Source organism: Bacillus rossius, chromosome 14 (assembly GCF_032445375.1).
Source record: "Bacillus rossius redtenbacheri isolate Brsri chromosome 14, Brsri_v3, whole genome shotgun sequence".
Lineage (NCBI taxonomy): Eukaryota > Metazoa > Arthropoda > Insecta > Phasmatodea > Bacillidae > Bacillus > Bacillus rossius.
Window position 1 is genome coordinate 12,445,478 of NC_086341.1, and position 16,249 is coordinate 12,461,726.

Consider the following 16,249-nt stretch of genomic DNA (forward strand, 5'->3'; position numbering starts at 1 on the left):
ACAACCATTAAAATTAATTCATATTATTTTTAATGTCCACTTAGTTTGAAAGTATTTATAATGTAACTGACCTGACCTAATCGATCATTTTAATTAATTAGGCATTCACGAACACACGGCAAAATAAAAAATGGCGACGGTCGAATGATTGCACAGGTCTTGTATTGCAAAATAAAACGGCTATATTTCCTCAAGTATTTGTAATTTAATATCTCCGCCGGGTTTTATGAAACGAGAAAGTTAAAAAGCATAGAATAAAAGTATTTTCGGAATTGTAATTTTTTTTTTTAACAAATATCGCTCAACTACATATTTACCAGAAAATCAACAAAATCTCCAGATTCGAAAAAAGTTTCAGCAGTTTTCGAGTCGCCTGAACATTGACGGAAAATGTATTTTCGAAATTGTAATTACAGAAATATATTTGGTCATCACCCTGATTATTTTTTCAGGCATTTTCCTGACCATTTTCCCTGATTCTTCGTCTTTTCTATCCATACCTGTAGAAATCCTGACAGTGTCCCATAACTCGATGACGCGCCGAGAACAGTTTATGGTTGTTTATTTTTTTTTCAAAAGTTTTGACATCCTTTTTGCAAAGCAATCATATATAACCTACTACTGATAGCAATTCAGAACAAATTCAAACATACTATACTTTTGAGGGGGGGAAATTATTTGGGAGACTTATTGGGCAAAAAAAAAAATATTGGGTAAATTGTGACAGTGTAGAAAAAAATACTTTGCTAACTTTTAAAGTTATTTGAATAGATAGCAAATCATAATATATCACTATTAATTTAGCAAAGTAAATGATGAGTGAAAAGTCAATGTTGCCCGATTAAAAATTCTTGCCGAATTATCGTACAAAGAATTTTTCCCTCCAAAAGTACATCACGTTTGATTTTATTTTGAATTGTTATTAACAGTAAGGTAATTTATAATTTTGTAGAAACAATTTTTAATCACAGTATCTAATAATTTGGTGCAGGGCGTGAGGATTTAAAACACGTTTGAGAAAAAAAACCTATAGCTCGAAAACTATTGACACTTTTTGAATTTCGGTGTTTTTTTTTTTAAAATCAGAACAGTGATTAATTGGCCTATCAGCTGTTCTCGGCTTGACGCTGAGTTACGGGACGGCCTGTATACAGAATGAGTCAGAATTCGACAGACAAACTTCTTCAGCTGCGGGTTCGTCATTCAGACAAAATAAGATGGTCTTATGGTTTTAAGTTCTTCCCGTGGCTGGTATACGCCTTTAGAGTTGGGGCTGAACAACACTTTCACTACGAATAACAAAGTAATTAAGATTAAGTGTTGTGCTGAATTTTTTTGGGTTCAATATTTTTGTGCTGTCATCATTTGTGGGGGGGTTTTTCGTTTCTCTTCTGTTTTTGGAAAACTATTGTGTTTGTTTCGTCTTTTCGTTTTTCTGTGTTTTTATCTCGTTTCAACTGTTGTGCTGAATTTTTTGGGTTCGGTATTTTTGTGCTGTCATCCTTTGTGTTTTTTTTTTGTTCTGTTAGTCCATTTTCTTTGTTTTTATTTGTTTGTTGACCATATTCCTGTTGTGGAGTATTGTGTGGTGTTAAATCCTGACAACAGCAATTTTTTTGCTTAATTTGTGTTTTTTTTTCATTTGTTTTTTATAGTTTTTTTTTTTTTTTAGTTTTCTTCTACAGACATACATGTGCTTAGCAATGACGTATGTCCGAAAGCTTACATCAAGTCATGGAACACTGCGCGCCTGAGTTATGTTTAATCGAATTAAGTTCTAAATCACAGAAAATTTTCACTGTCGCAAAATTATCTCATTGAAATAATTGGGGGAAAGTAACCAGCCACAAAAATGTGAAAAAATTTACGTGTTACGGATGTTGGGTATACGTGCAATTACGTCCGGGCAAATGCTGACAAAAATACGCAACAGCTGCTGCAGAACTCTTGTTTCATCAGCGTCGCGAGCACGTGGTGTCTGCGGCAGTAAGATACCCTGGCCAACCAGCAGTCACATCACGAGGCTGGGCAGTGTCTGACGCGGCTCTTCCTGGGAATCGCGGGCCACAACTGAGCCAGCAACGAGACAACGCGGGGAAGCCTTTTCACAGACGAGAGAGCCAAACGTCCGATCGTGCATCTTCGGTTTTTTTTCTTCTTCATTGTAAATGTTTTGATAAAAGGATACTAATGATCAATTAGGTTCGGTTAGCTACATTATAAATACTTTAAAACATGAACTTCGGGGAACTTCGGGTTTAGCTCTCTCGTCTGTGGAATGAAGGCTTCCCGACAACGTGGGGGGGAAACTACTATCCACTGCACCCGAGTCACATGAATTATTCGTGGACATTCAATTAATTTTTTGTCGCTAATGTAAAACATGGTTTAGGTTAGATGTGTTAAATTTACAGCAAAAATTCGCCTTGTATTTTTTTTTTTTAGGTGGAGGGTCAAGCAGCTTTTTTAAAAAATGTTGGTTTTGTTCCGTCAGCAACTTAAAAAAAAAAAAATCTAAAACTGTGAAAATGTATAAACTCTCGCAAAATTGTTTTTTTTTTTTTTTTTTTTTTTGTAAGAGGTGTCCGGGTTAGGAAGGGACCCACTAGGTGCGTCTCAAGCCGAAGCCTGTACACGCCTGGTCGTGCTGAGATTAAGCCACGCATGCATACTGTGCTCTGTGCGGGGACTGGCCAGCCATGGCGGCGGATTTGATGGGATAACTACCCTGCATTAAATATAAATACGGATTACAAACTAAACAAATAATTTTTTTTTTCCTAACCTAACAAACTAAGTGTATTTTGGAGGGGTCCAGGTTAGGAAGGACCTAGGTGCGTCTCAGGCCGAAGCCTATACGCCTAGACATGCTGGGATTAGCCATGCAGGGAGAGGGTCGCATGCATCATGTGCTAGGAGGGGATTGGCCAGCCATGGCAACGATTGGCGCCATGACTAACTCCCCTCACTCTTAAATCTAGACTATAACTAGAGATAGGTTGGGCCCAGGATAAAACCTGCATAGTAAACAAATAATTCTTTTTATATTTATTCCGACGAGCGGCTAAGATACGCGAACGAAAAAAAAAAAAAAAACTTCGGCTATGTTCGGGAGTGATCGGGGGTGATCGGGGGAGAATGACTCGTAGGCTTCCCGAAATCGTGGTGACGTCGGCGTGCGTCGGGTTAAAGGGGCAGCAAAGGAGGGGGGAAGAGTCGTACATTTCCCCCCCCCCCCCCCATATCCCGGAAGGGGGGGGGAGAGAAGGGAAGCCACGCGCGCTTTCACATCCGCACTTTCCTCGGGTGAAATGCTGGAGGCGACAACGGCAACTCCCGCCTACAATTGCGACGATCATCAGAACACAACAGACCAAACCGACACAGAGGGTTACAACCGCCGTTTCCCGCCGCACCGACTACGCCTTTTCGAGGGTTTCCCGAAAGTACTCCACGAAAATTCTGGGATAGTCCTGTTCAACAGATCATTGACCCATTCCGTTTTCCGTTTTCCGTTTCCCGTTTCCCTGCAGTGTGCTAGCTGGGTGTCGGGTCTCTAGTAAAGAAAACGCTTATCAAATTTTCTACTCAAATTTTCACACAGTATTTGTTTTTTAACTGCATTAAATGCGCCAAGAATAATTGTTAAGATTGGTCCAAACAATCCGAGTAATTACACAATACGTCGTTAATAAACTAAATTTCTGCTCAACTTAGGTTTTGCTTGGATTAGCACTGAACTGTAAGCTAATTTCGCTGAATGTAAATCAAATACCAAACACGGATAACCGATAGAGTTTTACAATATTCACTCAAAGTGTTGACGGACGAACCACTATATCAATTTTCGTACTTGAATAACATTTATAGAGGTAACAGACTGAAGTTACAGAATGTCAGCAACGTTTAGAGAAAATTAGTGAGTTTGTTGGAGGTAGACGTGTTGTAAAATGTGTGCGTGTATGTATATTGTTTGTCTGGCTTTAAAAAAAAAAAAAAAAAAAAAAAAAAAGGGCCCAAAACAAACAGGGACGAACAAATCTTCAGAACGCTCTATTAACGGCCCAAATCGATAACAAACCAAATGCTGACAGCGGAGGAACCTTCTAACCCTCGAATGATATAGTAGTTTCACGTTATAACGTTTGTTCTTACGTTAAATTATGCCGGTGACAATATTTCTAACTATCGTTTGACGCTTGCGTGTCCAATAATAATAATAATAATAATAATCCGTCCCAGGAATTCACAAAAAGATTTTAGTTTTTGTTTCGTATTTTTGCGGGGTTTTTTTTTTTGTATTGCAAATTCACTACGAAGCAGTCTGACATAAATCGAAATCATATCTATACAAAAAAAATAACGCTGGTCTCCTCTTCTGAGCAGGCCCCAAATCCAGGCAACTCTGGACAGATAATATTTTATTATCCTTTTCCAGTTTTCCTACATCATAAAATTTTACAAATCCCAGATAATTTATTATCAGTTTTAAACTATGCAACTAAACACTAAGATTTCCAAATACGTTTGAATTTTTTTCTTATTTAAATGTAATAAATGGTTATTGCATTTGTATACGGCTGTCATAAACCGTAATAAAACACGAGTAATAGCATACTGAATATTATGATAAACGAGTCTTAAATCTATTTTTTAAAGTATTTGGTCGCAACCCTAATATTTTTAAGAGAACTGCGATAATTAGTACAAAATAAAATTTCCCCTCGACATGTATTCATATAAATCAAATTATTACCGTAAAAAACTTATTTTCGCATCCCATAAATTTAATATCCAACTAGCTAATGCGCAGCATGCGTTGCTATGCCTCTTTCAATTTTTTATTTAAATTTGTTTCAAGTAGCTACACGTATACAAAGCTATATTCTATATATATATACATATCTCTCTCTCTATATATATATATATATATATATATATATATAAATCCCTCGCTCTATCTATATATCTGCTTATCTCCTTCCCTATATCTCTCTATATCTCTATCTACTTCTATATCTTCCTATATATATCTTTACGAAACAGAAAACGAACCCACAAACATTCATTTATATATATTTATATTTCTGTGTACTATATTTTTACCTGTTACATGCAGGTGTGACATCGGTATATAAAAACACGCGCGTATTAGATGCAAAAATTGTGTCTAAATTTATAAAGAAATCTGTTAAAGTTAACTTTCGTGAGATTTAAGATTCTGACCGAACGAACACATTTGTATTTTTATTTGTACGCGGATTGTTTTCCGCACCTCGAATTCTCCCGCCCCCCTCAAAACCTGGCGCTCGGGGGGCAAGCCGTCCCGGGAACAAAGGGAAACCCGGTCGGCGCCGTCTTCCTATCGCAGGCCTGCGCTAATTGGCCCGCGACGGCGAGACGCCGGAAAAGTTCGCTTAGCGCGAGAGGTGGCCAACCCTCAGGCCGCGGACCACCTGGCCGCCCGCCCACCATCAGAAGCACGTCTTAAGAGTGGTATATAGGGAAGCGGCTACTCAGAATCCGGCGCGAGCAGCACAAAATACCTCTAGCCTGGGCGGAGTTTAGCCTTGGAGGAGTGGCCTACTAGGAGCGCGTCCTGGCGAAATGATGTCGGTGGAGGGGATAGACTCGGTTTACCCTCCCTCACTCCGTGGTCATTCCCTCCTCATGACGGCGCGGTACGGGTCGGGATGTCTCGACAGCATTGCTACCTGCCTGCCTGCCTTCCCCGTAGGAGCGGAGCGCCGCGCGAGCTAACAGTGGCTACACACGTTTCATTCAACTCAAATGTCAAATAACGCGAAAAGTATGTTTATCGTAATGGTAGCATATTTTTTACGCGTGTTTAGTAGTTCATAAGTAAAAAAAAAGATAAAATGCATTACTTTGTTTTTGCTAAAAACACAAACTTTTACATGAAATGGGAAAAGTGACATTACATCGTAATTTTCGAAGTCACGTGGATATTAAACGTTACATATCCTCCAAGAAACATTAACTTACCTTATTCTGCAAACAAATCTTGCCGAAGTTAAATATATTTCCCGAATCGATGTTATGTATTTTTTATAACTCGCATCTGTCAATGATAGTTGTAAAAGCGTTTCGAAATACATACATCTTATGTATTATTTAAAAAAAAAAGTGTTCGTGACTTTATAAGATGGAAAAATCTCCTTTATAATTGTTTCACTTGTGTCATGGCAATGAGTTATCATGCAGGTAGCATATATTTTATTTGGACGTGGTAGAAAAAGGCACTATACAAGAAATCGTTACATAATTACACATTAAAAAACATGTATTTATTTCACATGTAATTCATACATTTTGTTTCACACCAATAGACAATGTTCATTATGTTATAAAAGACAAAGAAATTTAAAAAGAGCACTATAAATTAAACCAACGTGCGCACGATTTACTTCCAAGAAAGACAAATTAAAAAAAAACTGTACGGTATAATAGACATTTCAAACACAAATATTTTTACATCACAAATTTTTTTTCAAAACTGTTTGCAGAAAAGTCCAACAATCTTAAAAGTATGTAGATGGCCTTTAGAGAGGTACTTAAGAGAAACAAATGCTTAAATAGAAATAATTTTACAAATCCGATACAGTAAACGACAACAGATTATTTAAACAAGTTTAGTAGAAATACACACAAATTGGTTTTACCTGTGACGCACAAAAAATGTACATAAGCTTTATATTTTTAACTAGACAGGCATTTATACTATTTGATTTAATGCACACACACTTTTAAAACAACAAAACACAGAATTTAATTTTGCTTACCACTGAAGCAAAATATTTTTATGGTCGCTATTATACATTATTTAACGAAATTTATTTCGTTTCTCCTTTTTGTTAGGACTTACAAGACAAGAAGTTTATGCATACCGAACACTCTTTTTAGGAAATTCTCTTGTTTCTCATTTACAAATTTTACAAATTTCTCAATTGGCTGCCAAATGAATTATTTCCTTCAAACTAAGTAACAGTTACGACCACCTCAGTATTTATTCAGCTAAACAAGCAATGTCTTCTATAATTTTGAAGCACCATTGCTCACTTGAGCATTTAACCATTCTGGAAAGATTAACTCAGCTTTAAAACTTACATTATAGGTAAGACATTTTATTTTTTTACATGTCCAAAATAATTACGGTAATGATTCTATAGGTAGGCACTGAACGTGACCACACGGCCTATACTTTCTTATGCACATGTAGGTGCTGGCATACTAAAAATGAAGGTTCATGGAAACAATGAGCAAGAATAATTTCCAGTATGAAAGGTGACAGTTTATGAAGCTAAGTGAGCAGGCGACTTAGATTGATAAATCAAACAGGTCACTATAAAAATTAGTTTGAATGATTATCCAAGACCAACATTTTCTTGAAAGTTCTGCAAAAGCTTGAAAAATGTTCACGTTTAATGTAATCAGGGTGTAATATTCGGTTTTGTTTCGGACTATCTTCGTTTTCCCATGCATTTTATCTTATGGCTTCTGATAGCCTCTGTTATGTGCGGTGGATCCCGAATTTCCATATTTCTTGTGTGTCTAGGATCAACTAATTCCGGAAGAACGCATAGTGTGTAAAATAAAACGAGTTTTGGCTCCATTTTTTCTTTCCAGAATGTGTCGTCTCTGAAAATTTCCAATAGGTACTTTTAATTTCTTTTGGCTCGAAGTACAGATGCCTAACTAGCAAATATCCCTTCTGGTTATGTGAAGCTGATTCTGGACTTGATAGAAATATTCATGATCTTTTTTAAATGAAATGACAGTAGGACTTTCTTCAGAATATTTCAAATACTTTATTTTGCCTTCTCGCATGGCTTCATTTATGTCCATTCCATATGCCGAAGCAGGACACTTAATTTCTACGAGACGGCCTTCGCCAACAAGGACATCGGATGTTGCGGCAAGAAATGGGTGTTCTTGGTCAATAAAAAGACCAGCTTTACTTATATTAATTTTTTCCTGGTCTTCTAGCTGTTTGATAACTATTTCTTCGGACTGCCTGCCATGTTGTACTGATGGAACATTAAGTATGTCATGAGAGTATATTATGGCTCTTACTAGGTTCTAGCAGGTTGTTGTTGGCTTCAAATAGGTTCAAACGTTTTATTACAAAAATTCTAAATCAGCGATAAATGTTTGTTCTAAATACCTCTCTTTCCTGTTGAATACTGCTCATTTCATACGTCATTTTATTAAGTTTTCAACGATGTTGTTTTCTATGATGATGGTGTCAGACACTTCCGTGGACCAATGAAAAACACCGGCTTCCGTTTCCAGCAGTTGGATTGGTGGCTGAAGTTTGGCGTACGATTTGGTGACTGTCCTGCAAAGATTAAAACAAAATATATTTGTGACATGTCGAGTATCAAAATTCCAAAAGTAACGAAATTTCCTATTTTGGCTCTAATATTTGAGTACAATTTTATAGTTGTGTGTTCCGCTCAAAATGTTGATGAATTTCTCTTTAAAGGTAGTGACATATTCAGTTAATTCTATAATCCTGCCTATAAACACTACCACTGTTCGCAAACTAATCAGTAAGTGTGGGATATGATGTAAGAGAGTTTTATTGTACACTAATATGACAAGTCTAATTCCAGAATGTAAGTACAGCACGAGATACGGGCATACACATGCATGCACGTACAAACTTGCATAGAAACAAGTAACATTCAAAAACAAGAAATGCCTACGTGGAACAATAATAATTTATGTCATCATATATTTACTGAATGTTTTGTTTGCAGGAGAGCCATATTGTATATCGTCCTTTACTAGAAAGCCTACAAGGGGAAAATTTTTCGCACTCAATATTTTTTATAAGGAAACATGGAAAATCACCCAATGACGCAGTTGAATATTACAACATACAGCAGTAAGGATTCCTGGCATTTTTCCAGCCAAGCGGCTACCACAAGTAACAATAATTTGTTGATAGTCGAACGCATTTGTAAACTGAGACACGCTCAAACAAGGGAAATGAGGTGGGGGATGAAGAAACTGTCTTTTGGAACCGAACACAGTGAGTCATCAATAGCTTGCCTTCCATTCTCGCAATTATTCCCCCACCCTTATAACTTCGCCCATACTGATTTATTTAATTATCTTTCGGCTTGTTTTATAATAGCACTAGTATTTTTCACATCACATGGACTTTTCTAGGACTGGATTAATGCCCTATTAGTTCACTTTTTAAAATTACTAATTGAAATTGATAATCGATGACGTATGTATGGTCGTCAAGCCATAATAACTTCCAATGACTTACATACAAAAGTAATAACGAGTATCTAACTTTTCTTTAATCTGTCCGTAACACTAGGCGTATATATATTATTTTCCTAAAACAAATCCATAGAAGTTAATTACTGGACTGAAAATTATTTATATGAAAAATTTAAGCCTTTCATTAGACTCCGAACGTAATAAAATGCTAATTCTAAATGTTATCGTTAAATACAGTTCGCAGTTTGTGTAGTATAAAGCACTGGCTACTTACTCCTCATCAGGATTCAGAACCATATTTTCATTCTCTGCGTTGCTTTATCTTGGTAAAGAAAAATGAGCCGTCAAGTTAGCCGTTTGGGGATCAGTTACTGTGCTGCACCATATTCTTCAACTCTTCGGATTTTTCTAAAAAATTTAATGCATTGTACAAACTAATTTGTAACATATGTTTCTTAAAATAGTTTTTAGCCGGGTTTGGAATTCTCCGGTGTTCTTTTACATTAATAAAAGAAAAATTAATATCGGTATCGCTATATCTTACCTTTGTTTCTGGTACTCCATCAGAGCTGTTGCTCTTCTTTTCTTCCGTTTCGCACTTAAATAAAGTCGCCCTAACTTACCGATTCGTTTGTCTTGCTTTTTTTTCATGCGTACCGACTAACAGATAATTGCGTCTTTTTTATATTATGCGAAAGCTCACAAACAGCATTAACGAACCATTGAACGAATCAACAGACTTAAAAATCTTGTACAATGTAGGTTGCTACCGAGTGAAGATTCTTTTCAAGCTACTCGCCATGATAGTCCAGGAAAGATATGAAAAAAACATGGACAAATTGCAAGAAAAGTTTTTTTTACATCAAAATTCACAGAAAAATTCGTAGAATAACATATCCAAAATCCACCGAAATCCACTTTCTTTTGGTAACTTTTTTCCGGGTTTTGTTCCGGAAAAACGCGAAATAAAATAATAACTCAAAAACGGTGCATCTGACGACAAAACCTGTAGAGACAAAAATTAAAGAACATTATCTTTTCCATAACATATCCAAAGTTCAAGAAAATCATCTTATAAATTCTGCTTCGTTTTCCGGGATTAGTCCCGGAAAAAATATTAAAAATGAAATAAATCGAAAATTGTGCACTTTACAGTATAATGGGTTAGGAAAAAGATAAAGTAAACAATGTTTTTCATAATATATGAGAATTTAACACAGATCAACATTTAATTGTTTTTTTTTTGTTTTCCAGGAAATGTCCCGGAAAAAATTTATCGAAAGAAAAAAAAACGGAAACCGTGCACCGTACTTCAAAATAAATCGTGAATTAAATTAAGGGCAACAAAATTGCATTATATAATTGACCTTTATCAAAATGTGCTTAAAATTTATGTACTATTGTCCTGGTATATGTAGTTACTATTTATACGATTGAATTCCCATTCCCTTGTACTGAGTGATTTTATGTATCCATGTGTTATAACTCTGCAAACGATAAAATATATAAAATTAAATTAAATATGTCATTGACGGAGGATATTTACTTCATCAGTTACCTTGGTCCCATACTGCAACATACAACGAGATCGCTCAGCTGTACGTGAGTTTCATCTTGAAAAATTATGGATTAGCAACTACTGTATTTGATGGATATGGGAAAACTCACAGTACTAAAGACACAGCACATATTAGAAGAGCAAGAGGTAATGCATCACCTGTAGTTGAATTCACAGGAGAAATGCAGCTATCACTCCGTAAAGATATGTTTTTTTTTTGAACGAGCGAAATAAAGGACAATTTTTAAGGTTATTAGCAATACATGTACGCGAAGAAAATGTCCTGTTGTCGAAGCACCAGGTGATGCAGATATTTACATTGTCCAAGAAGCTTTAAATGTGCAAAAGAACAATTGACAATAGTTATAGGAACAGACACAGATTTACTTGTCCTTTTACTCTAATATTTTGGCTCACAATCACATAACTGTTTGTGTTTAAAAAGTGAACAAAGGCAGAAGAAAACATATCACATTAAGGAGCTAAAGCTGAAGCTCGGTGATGAAATTTGTAGTAATATTCTTTTCTGTCATGCATTCATGGGATGTGACACGACATCACACATCTATGGTATAAAGGGGAAAATATTGGATCTTCTCCAGAATGACAGTGCCTTCAGGCAACTTGCGAAAGTATTTTCAGATAGCATTCCCAGTGTGTCAAAAGAAGACACTGTAAAATCGGCAGAACAGCTGTAGTACGCCTGTACAATGGGTCAAGAAGTGACACTTTCGACACTTTGCGTTGTAAAGTGTTAAGTGAGAATGCAGCTACTAGTTCTAAATGTGTACAACCAGAACAGTTACCTCCAACTAGTGCTTCAGCTCGTTTCCATTTCTTAAGGGTTTTCTATCAGATACAAGAATGGAAGGGAATTAAGATGAATCCAGAAGAATGGGGATGGAGACAATTTGCCAATTTCGACAGACAAGCCAACAGTTATGGAATGCCTTTTGAAGGTAATCAGGTGCACTTGCAACGAAGATGGTTGCGGTGCATCCAACTGCAGTTGTAGGAAACACGGCATCCCATGTTCTTCGGCTTGTGGAAACTGTCATGGATCAACCTGTAAAAACCGGCGCGAATTACCTCCCGAGGACTGCAATTACTGTGACGGCTTTTTAGGTAGGGTGTTCCTACATATCCATGCAAATTAGCCTGTTTTCCTAACCAAATACAATGATATTTAATGCTGTGACCTTATACTTGTAATATACCATTTTGTTCAGAAAAATATAATCTTTTCCAATATAGATTCAAATTTTCATTTTTCTCATCGAATAACTAGAAAATTATCAACAAATTGCTTGTTTTTACCATTTTTTTAAATATATTTTGCGTCACGATTTCCAAAATATAAAACTATATTGGAAAAACTGCATTACTTTTCTCGTCAGATTAATAATCTGGAAGCTGTAGCTATCATAATTCTCGAGAAAATAGGCTAGTAGTGGACGCATGTATAACTGGTTTTAAAAATGGGTATATAACGCTCTTAAACAGGATGATTCTATTAAATAACATTTCGAGCTGATATGCAGGTTATTTTCCGAATTTTTGGATCAGTTTAACATTAATAGAAATATAAAATCACGCTGATGTTTGTTTAGGTAACCTATATTTTAAATTAAAGTACTTATGTATGTTACCTAATGCATATTTATTCAGTATTGTGTGTTACAGAGTGCATCCCAATGTGTGTATATTTTTCTATTTCTTCTCGATACAGGTCACTGGAAATCTTGTGTAAATTTAATTGTATGATATGTTTTGTGAGAATGGACGTGTCAAATTTTTCTTTCAAACAATAAGCAGTTGAAATGAGTCTGATTTTTTTTTGGTAGATTTCAAAAACGTTTTAACACATCACTAACTGAAAAAGGAATATAATTTAAGTGACTTTAAAATACTTGTATATTATGGAAATTAAATATAGTTCGGATCCGACAATTTTACATGGGATACAATGCTTTCTGTTATTTTGCCTACATATTCAATACTTTTTCCGTGGCCGATCACAAAATAAAATCTATATACCAGATTTCAGTGAATTTAGGATCTGGTATAGGAAATCTTGTGTGCTTCTGTTTGTCCCACCGAAACTTTTTCAATACGATGTTCCGTTTTCGTTTTATTGAATTTTTAAAGATTTTCCAGGACGAGTCACAAAAAAAACTATATACATATGTAAATATATATTTATATATATGAGCAGATTTTGTTGAAATGAAATTATATTTAATACAAAAAAGTCTTTAATTTTAGTCACGAATTTCTTTGACGTACGATACGTTTTCGTTTTGTCCTTTTTTTTTTCAGGAAATTTTCTGGAAAACCAAAAACCTATTTTGTGTTGATTTTTGTGAATTTGCAATATACTATGAAAATCGTTGTTTACTTTAACTTTGTCCTGAAACATGCTGTAAAATGCGCCATTTTCAATTTATTTCAATATTTTAGGTTTTTCCGTGACGAATTCCAGAAAACAAAACAGTAGTTATTAATGAATGTTTGTAAAATTTTGATATGTTATGGTAAATTTGGCTCTCTTTAATTTTAGTGTCTATACCTTTCTTCGTAGAACGCACCGTTTTACAGTTATTAATTTATTCCGCATTTTTCCGGGACAAATCCCGGGAAAAACGTTACCAAAATAAAGTGGATTTCGGTGGATTTTGGATATGTTATTCTACAAATTTGTCTGCAAATTTTGATATTGTAAAACCTTTTCTCGCAATTTGTCCATAAATCGACCCCTTTTTCTCATAAAATGCCTGGACTATGAATCCTTTAGAGAAATGGTGTTGCTGTGTAGCGGGAGGAGGAAGAAGGGAGGAGGAGGTTTATCACCGTTACAGATCAGCACTTCCCCTACCGCGGGCGACGTTGAGGCGTGTCAGTGTCATCCCCACCCTGCTCGTCTTCCCGGAGCTTGGCGTCAACTTTCCCGTCGAGCAGCACAAGGCAGACACTAAAAATGCCAAATTAGCCAGTTTTCCTAACCAAATACACAGATATTTAATGCTGTGACCTTATACTTTTAATATACCATTTTATTCAGAAAAATATAATCTTTTCCAATATAGATTCAAATTTTCATTTTTCTCATCGAATAACTAGAAATTCGTCAACGAATTTCTTGTTTTTACCATTTTTTTAAATATATTTTGCGTCACGATTTCCAAAATATAAAACTATATTGGAAAAACTGCATTACTTTTCTCGTCAGATTAATAATCTGAAAGCTGTAGCTATCATAATTCTCGAGAAAATAGGCTAGTAGTGGACGCATGTATAACTGGTTTTAAAAAGGGGTATATACCACTCTTAAGGGGCCCGCCTCGTCAGGGGTGTATCTGTGTTAGTGAGGCGGGATGATAAGCGCGACGCTTGATGGTGCTTCTATAGCGCGGTGTCTCCTCTGGACTGGCGCGCAGTCTTCTCGTCGTGCACAGGATAACTGTGAAATTTGAGCGGTGACCGTATTTTTATATTACGGGAAAATGAAGATAAAGGTGCAATGCAACTCCCTTAAGTGCTTTCAAGAATCTGTACCACTTGTTTTGCACCTAAAAATTACTCTGAAAACACGCGTTTCAGCCATTTTAACTCTTCTAGAAATACAGTTTAAAAACATGATCCAAAATTAAAAGTACTTTTCGGGCCTCAGCGAACTCTTAAATGCTTTTCGTAAACATACCCCACTCGGATATCTTGAGTAGTTTTGAAATCGCGTTGTTTTTCCTGAAGCTCTGCACACCGTGTGTGTGACCAGGTAGGCGGGCCCATTAAGCCGCGATTGTTCCGGCGTCAACCCAAGGCTGGAAACACAGGAATACCAGTAAACGATAGGTCGCGTGCTCAAGATCTGGCCGCAATATTTTAAGTATGAAGTCGATATCCTAATCAAGCGCGGCTCCAGAAGAGGGGGGGGGGGCGGTGGGGGCGACAGCCCCTCCCGATACCAATTTTATTGATTGCATATTTATGTTTACTTAAATATTTAATTTCATATGTTAAACTTTTATCTCATCAAAAGTTGCATGGAGCTACTAAGGTTCTGTATTTGAAACCTGCAATTTGTAAATAATATTCCAAGGCCAATATCTGACCACTTTCATTTTTTTGCAACTACGACCTTTCTTTGTGCGATAGCCCCTCCCGAAAAGTCATCCTGAAGCCACCATTGAGCCTAATTGGTGAAACCTAAAATATGTGGCGTGCATAAATACCTATGAAATACACATAGGCTTCCAAGCAAGAAAAAAAAGTGGATCTCCAAATTTTTAAAAATATTTGTATGGCACATAACGCTTATGTGACTTTTTATCAACACTGCATGTTAAGGGTGAACTAGGAGATTAACCACGGTACGTTAAATATAGAATTTGTTCACAGGAAACTAACCGAAACACGCTATCTTAGTTTAAACAGTTTTGATTAAACAACCAAGTTTTTAACGTTCAGTATTGAAAATTTGCCTTCGTTAAGGCAGAGATACGCCTTATTGTCTATTTACACTATTATTACAGTTGTAGTCATTCGCAAAAAAAAATAATTAAATACGAAACTACAACGAATTCACAAGCAGCCAGTCACTATTAACTTCAGGCATTACAGTAAGTTATAAACTACGTTTTAACGAGGCCTGTTTTTGATGAGTAACATCTTAGCTCTCGGTATACGGAGTTAGGTATAAGTAAATTCGTGAAAGGATCGTAAATTCGTGAAAGGATCGTAAATTCGTGAAATGATCGTAAATTCGTGAAATGATCGTAAATTCGTGAAAGGATCGAAGTCGCATGGAACGAAAATGTGTAACCACGGTGCTACCAACTGTGGCGGATGGTGTGAACCAAAGATCATAAAGACAAAAGAAAAACTTAATAGTACTTACTGTTAAATGAAGTTTAAGATATATGGTATTTTAATAAAATTCATTGTCGAAAATCAGGCCCAACTGGGTTTAGTATTTTTCAAGTCTCTTTCGCTTTAATCGGAGCCGTTCCATTATATATAGTTTAAAATTTCACTCTGCAAATTGAATGATTCAACAGTCAACGTAGCTGGTACGGCAGCGAATTCTAGCGGCGGGTGCGGAAACTACGTGTGATTCGAGTCAATAAATGCAGTTAAAAACACATTTTGCGTATATTTATCACACTCGTCATAATTTTTGAGAATTATACGTTAAATTACGTGTCCTAGTTTTGTATTGTGAGTGTATTTGTATGTTAGATTTTACAAAAATCTGGCCGGCACTGGAATACGCGCTCACAAATTTTTATTTGAAAATTCAACGACAGAAAATGATGGCCTGAGATATGTTCAAACCAATAAGGCGTATTTCGCCTTTACAAATCGCACGTGACAAATGCGATCAGCGTGACAACACTGCAGCTGCTGTCGGTATTCTTTTCGTAAGGGACG

The 16,249-nt window shown here is 36.1% G+C and overlaps 1 protein-coding gene across 6 annotated transcripts in view; it reads right to left on the minus strand.

The window, feature by feature from the left end:
* The window catches only part of LOC134539163 (serine/threonine-protein kinase MARK2), a 282,821-nt gene that overhangs the window by 222,383 nt on the left and 44,189 nt on the right, over nt 1-16,249 (minus strand). The gene's annotated exons all lie outside the window — the stretch shown is intronic.